Consider the following 7,097-nt stretch of genomic DNA (forward strand, 5'->3'; position numbering starts at 1 on the left):
TGGGTCAACAAAATGTGGTATATGCATACAATGGAATATTATGCAGCAGTAAGACAAAATGGCATCCTGAAGCACATAACAAGATGGATGAGTCTTGAGGACATAATGCTGAGCAAAATTAGCCAGCCACAAAAGGATAGATACTGTACGATTCCACTTTTATGAAGCTTATAATACCGAATATGGGGGACTTAGAGAAGCTAAGTAGGGGACTTTATAGAAGCTAAAGATGGGTGAACCATTCGCTAATGAGGTTGAACTCCAATGTAAGGGAATAGATAGGAGCAAGGGTGATTCTCTAGTGGGTCTAGAAGTAATATTACCATATTGAAGATGAACAAGATTGAAAGGGGTTGTATAGACCTACATGTCCCACTGACTCACACTAGAAATATGAATGAGTTCTCATAAGAATTACTTCAAAGATATAATTCTTGTATAAAGAGTGTTTAAGTCCAGGGTATGGGGGAAAACTTCTATTGCATGCTGTGAGCTATGTTCAAAAGGAAACCATCAGCACTACCACAGTGACAGAGGTGAATAATGGGATGAGGGACAAGAGTTAAGAGGAGGTTTAGATTTCCTATTTGGTGAGGGTGTGTTATTGGTTTTCTGTCTCTTGGAAACAATGAAATTATCTAAAATTGAGAATGTTGATGAACTGTGTACTTTGGGCCCTCTACATGATGCCCAAAGAATGCAGGTGGCTGAAGGATGCACTAATGGAGAAGTAGATTGACTAATGATGATGTACACTTATGAACGAAGGCTGTGCTGCTATAAAAAGGAACACTGTCATGAGGCATGCAATAATGTGAATGAACATGTGGGACATTTGGTGAGACAGAATAAGCCAGAAACAAACAAACAAACAAAATAAACAGCAATGGTATGGTCACTTTTAGAAAATGCTTATAAGAAAACAGGGGCCTAGATTGTAAGCTTTTAGAACAGACACATTAAGTCCGGAGTGGTGATTATTATTTCTGGATTTTGAGAGCCTGTTATATATATATAACCTGATATTTAGAGATAAGAACAAACCGAACAGATTGGGGTTAAAGTAATTCAGAACATAGGGGTAAGGAAGACAGTGTCCATATTTTAGAACCACACATAATCTTTGAGACCAATGGAAGAAAGATTTATTTGATCTGGAACTGAAATTTTCTGTAGTGCATAATCTATTTCAACCTATCTGTTTACTTATTCGAACAACTGAAACACAGGAAACACAAAATAAGAAAGAGATCCTTTAATCCTGTATAGATTATTGTATTCCCTGGAAACATCCTAGAGTATATTAAGCAGATAATCAAAAAGTATTGGCAAAGTTCCCTGAGGGAGGGGAGAAAGACTATGGAACTATTAAACCTTACCATCAGGGAATCCCCTCATACTGTGTCAAACTTTAGGGATACCCAAATCAATAAGCTATGCCCTCAATCATGAGGCTTACTCTTGTGAAGCTTCTGTAGGTAGCAGAGAAGCTTATACTACCTATAGGCATGCCTAAGAATTATTTCTGGAGGACCTCTGTTGTTGCTCAGATGTGGCCTCAGTCTCTCTAAGCCCAACTCTGCAAGTGAAATCATTGCTCTCCCCGCTATGTGGGACATGACATCTAGGGGTGAAAGTCTCCCTGGCAATGTGGGAGATGACTCCCAGGGATGAATCCAGATCTGGTACTGTGGGATCAACAATTCCATCCTGACCAAAAGGGGGAAAAGAAGTGTAATTGATAAAGTATCAGTGGCAGAGAGAATTCAAATAGCGTTAAGAGGCTACTCTGGAGGTTGCTCTTACACAAGCTTCAGGTAGACCTTGCTACCTATCATAACCTGCCAACCCCCAGCCAGGACCATTCTAACCAATCCTAAAGAACACCTATGGCAATAATATATAAGATTCCACAAGAGTTCCAAGCAGTAGAGTAACTTTCCAGAAACCTACAACCTCCAGATGGGTCCCTGGTCCAGATAAGTCCTGAAACCTAGCCCAGCCTCTCCAGAACATCAGATAGCTCCATCTCCCTACCCCATATTAGTGACAGACCCTTCCAATAGCAAAAATTTAGGATGGCCATAGCCAAAACAACCCCAATGAGAGGTATGGAAAGATCAAAGGTGATGGTGGAATTATACATAGAAGACAGGACGTAACAAATGAATATGAATGCTGAACCATTAAATTGATATCTCATTTAGTCTCCGTATTTTAGAGCAGCTAGAAGTAAAAACCTAAAATTGTTGAATTGTAAGCCATGTGAAAGTCTGAAATATGTTCTACAACTAATTGTGGTGCTGTGCTTTGAAGTTTATCTTTTTTATATATATGTTATTGTTCACAAAAAAAGAAAGAAAATAGTCGACTGTGATGATAAGAAAGTATTTAAACCTTCTAGGGATCTGTCCTGTAACCACTTGTTGAAGAGTGCTTTGAAAACTATTGCTTTTTTATTTCTTTGCTTTGTATATATGTTATACTATACAATAAAAAAAAAAAAAAAACAGGCAACACCTTGTAGTTTCCATTGGGTGGCAGATGGTTCTTAGCAATTCTATACTGTGCCACAGTAGCTACCAGCCACGTGGTTTTTGAACACTTGGGATGAGGCAAAACTGAATTGAGATGTGTTGTAAATGCAAATGACATCAAATTCTGAAAAGTTAATATGAAAAACAGGATGTGAAATCCCTCATTAATGATTTTTTTTCCTTTTTATTTTATTTTTCGTTAATGAGTTTTATGTTGATTATAATGAAATGTTTTGGATCTATTGGGTTAAATAAAACATATTATTAACATTTCACCTGTTTCTTTTTATCTTTTTAATGTGATAACTAAAAATTTAAATTATATATATGGCTCTGGGACAGTGCTGGTCTAGAAAGACTCCACAGCTTGTTTCTTCTAACTTGATGTAATCTATTCCAGCATCACTCAATTCTGTCAGGAAGTTCTTCCTAATCTAAATCCCTGCCCTCTTGTCCATTCCTCAGTAGAAATGGAGATAAAGTGGTTTCCACCTTCCCTGTGATAACTTTTCATACCTTTAAATATATTTATAACTTTTCTCCCTCACTTTCATTTCTCAAAGCTGAATGATGCCAATTCTTATCTCTAGTGCTAAAGATGGGGTGGAGAATTCATCTGGCCCAGTGAAATTGCCCAGTCAAATGCCCTGCCACATAAGGAAATTCCCAGAATATTCTTCATAGAATGGTTTATTCAGAGTTAGACAAACAGCTCCCTTGAGCTGTGGAAGATTAAGGGCAGCCAGTTCTATTTCAGGCTTTCTCCTCTGACCTTGTCAGTTCTTCTGAAACAGGAATGAAGCTGTTTTCCAGAATTGTCCCATCCAGCGAGGGTCCCAGGATCCCTGTGCCAGTTTTGAAATTTATCTCAGGGGAAGACACCCCTTGTTCCCCCTCCAAGTAGACAGATGGTCCACTGACTACTAGGCTAGGACAACTTTTTGTATTTGTGATATTAGGATCCTTTCCTCCTATTTTATGGATGGAAAAACCAAGAACCAGAATAATAAAAACAAACAAAATAAATAAAAAACTAAATACAAACAAAACCGAGGCACCAAGGGACCAAATAGTTTGTCTCTCTTCATGAAAGCAGACTGAGCATAGGATACTGAACTCAGACAAAGCTGATCAAGAATTCCAACTCTGTAAAAAAAAAAAAAAAAAAAAGGATAAAAAATAATAGGGGGATAAGGGAGAAAATTGGATAGATTGAAATACTAGTGGTTGATGAGAGGAAGGGGTAAGTGATATGAAATGTGTGAGTTTTTCTTTTTTCTTTTTATTTCTCTTTCTGGGATGATGCAGATGTTCTGGAAATGATCATGGTGATGAATGCACAACTACGTGAGGATGCTGTGAGCCAGTGATTGTATACTTTGGATGGATTGTGTGTGTGTGAAGACATCTCAATAAAAATATGGAAAAAAAAATAGAATTCCAACTCAGTCACTTCCTAGCTGGGCGACCTTGGATGAAGTGCTTAATCTTTTTGAACCCGTTTTCTCATTTGTAAAACTGAAATAACATGTACTTTGAGGAATTGTATGGAATAGCAAAATGGTTATAGCTCTCTATGCCTGTTTACTTATCTATAAATTGGAGATCATAGCAAGACCGAACTCGCAGTGCCATGAGGATTCAATGTTGATTAAGGTAGGTATCTCAAAACAGGGCTTGGCTTTCTCTCTAAGCCAACTCCACAGGTGAACTCGCTGCCCTCCCCCCCTACATGGAACATGACTCCCAGGGGTGTAAATATCCCTGATGACGTGGGACCTGACTTCCGGGGATGAGCCTGGACCTGACATCATGAAACTGAGAAAGACTTCTTGACCAAAAGGGGGAAGAGAAATGAAACAAAGGAAAGTTTCAATGGCTGAGAGATTTCAAATAGAGTTGAGAGGTCATTCTGGAGGTTATTATTATGTAGTATACAGATATCCCTTTTCAGTTTTTGGTGTATTGAGTAGCTAGAGGTAAATACCTGAAACTGTTGAACTATACTCCAATAGCTTTGATTCTTGAAGATGATTATATAACTATATACAGATTTTAAGGTGTGACTGTGTTGTGCAAACTTTGTGACTGACACTCCCTTTATCCAGTGTATACAGACAGATGAGTGAGAAAAAGACAAAAAAATAATAGGTGGATATGGGATGTTTTAGGTGTCCTTTTGTACTCACCCCCCCCCGTTTTGTTTTTTTTTTTTTGGTATGCTGTATGGTGGGGTCACATTTCATAATTTTTCCATGTGAGTATCCTGTTATTGCAGCACCATTTGTTGAATTTTTGTTTGTTCGTTTGTTTGTTTTACTTGTTTGTTTTTTGGGGAAGTGCATGGACTGGGAGTCAAACTCAGGTCTCCCGCATGGCAAGTGAGAATTCTACCACTGAAATACCCTTGCACCCCACTTTTTTACTTTTAATTTTTATTCATGTTTTAATTTTTTGGAGTAATGAAAATGTTCAAAAATCTGTTGTGATGATGAATGCACAGCTCTCTGATGCTATTGTAAACTACTGATTATACACTTGGATGATTATATCATATATGAATATATAATATATGTCAGTAAAATTGCATTAAGAAACCAAAGCTTGGTACATAGTAAGTGTGGAATAAACATTTGTTTGACTCTCTGCTCTCACAGTATACCTGGAGCAGGAATAAACATTTGTTTGACTACTTGTGCACCCTCTTTTATTACAGTATTTATCATGCTATTTAATAATTTCCCTAGGATATGGGGGAAGATTTTCTAAGTAGGAGTTTTGATATATGGCCCTTCCTTTAGCCCACCCTCATTTTCATTGGATGCTCATTGAACACAAATACTAGATATCATGACATGGCTCCTAGACAATAGTCAGTTATCTTCCCCCTATATCCTAGGGAAATTATTAAATAGCATGATAAATACTGTAATAAAAGAGGGTGCACGGGTAGTTCAGTGGTAGAATGCTCGCCTTACATGCGGCAAACCTGGGTTCGATTCCCGGACCATGCACCGCCCCCCCCAAAAGAAAACGAACAACTGTAATAAATAACCTGCTCCAGGTATACTGTGAGAGCAAAGAGTCAAACAAATGTTTATTCCACAATTACTATGTCCCAAGCTCTGGTTTTTTAATGCAATTTTATTGACATACCAAAACTCCTACTTAGAAAATCTTCCCCCTATATCCAAGGCCCATAGGGGTAGGGTCCATTTTTCCCTCTTTTCTCTGTTTCCCAGCTCCAAGTTTGTTAAATGAATTGTTCAGCAGGACCCCAGAGGATACTGGAGGAAGCACACCATTATTACCCTGACTACTTGGGTGTGGGAAAACTAGAACAGCCTGTTGAGCTCCTCACCTGGTGTTTTCAACCGTAAAATTCAACCCAGGCCATAGGCAATCACTCAAGGCCCCTTTATACTCTGCCCCAGTTCCCTTGGTCCCATGAAACCTGCTTGCCAGTCCTGCTCATCCCGTGGGCTCCATGCTCCAATTTTTATTCCAAAGAGTCCTCAGCAGATCTGGCAAATTGCATAACTCTCTCCAAATATTTTGGGCCTCCAGGCATCAGCCGAGGTTCAAGTTTTGCCTATCCTCTGGCTTTAGCATTTCTCCCCCACCCCCACTTCTGTTTATTGTCTTTTTCTGCTTCTACTCCCTCCTTTTCTTCCTTGTCTAATCCTTGATACTAACCTCAGCACCCCTGGACATGACCTTTCCTTTCTAGTGATCCTTGGCTGGATAACTGACTATTGTCTAGGAGCCATGTCATGATATCTAGTATTTGTGTTCAATGAGCATCCAATGAAAATGAGGGTGGGCTAAAGGAAGGGCCATATATCAAAACTCCTGCTTAGAAAATTGCACAATGGCAAGATGCAGCAACATTATCTACAAGCATGCAGGCATGTATGATTGGCTCTGCTGGGGCCTGCAGAGAGTGAATTGTTTAGACTTTGTTTTGGCTTGTGTCTAACACAAGATGGGCAAGTAGACCAACAGCTACAGAAACCACTGAATATAGTGATAAGCAGACAGCAGCAATTGTTTACATTATACAATACAAAGTAGTTGTATTTTGCTCAGTAGGCAGCACAATTAAGGGGAAGAGGACTCAGAAGTAGAAGAGAAGCTGAAGACAAAGGGTTTGGAGCAAGTTAGTTATGAGTAGAAATGACAAGGCAGACAAGACATGATGGGGGCATTTGGGGAAGCCTGGAGAGTCTGCCCTTGGCTCTGATTTGTCACTTCTGGCAGCAGCTATGAAGCTTTCTGAGCCTTGGCAATTAGATGGGACAATTCTGGCACACAGCCAGATGGAGAATGCAGGCTAAAGATCACTACCTTCAGTGTGCTGGCTCTGTCTCATCTCTCGAGGGCTCCGAGCCCCACAGTGTCCACTCACCACCCCCTAACCAAGCAACCAGGAACCTGAACTTGTCTTGGCAATCTATGAGGTCAAGACCAGGCTCAGGGAGGGGAGATTGCAGAAGGGGAGGTGTCAGTCCAGAAGTGGCTCTGGAGGCTTCCTATACTGGGATTAATTAGTGTCAATGA

Source organism: Tamandua tetradactyla, chromosome 7 (genome assembly GCF_023851605.1).
Source record: "Tamandua tetradactyla isolate mTamTet1 chromosome 7, mTamTet1.pri, whole genome shotgun sequence".
NCBI classification, from domain to species: domain Eukaryota; kingdom Metazoa; phylum Chordata; class Mammalia; order Pilosa; family Myrmecophagidae; genus Tamandua; species Tamandua tetradactyla.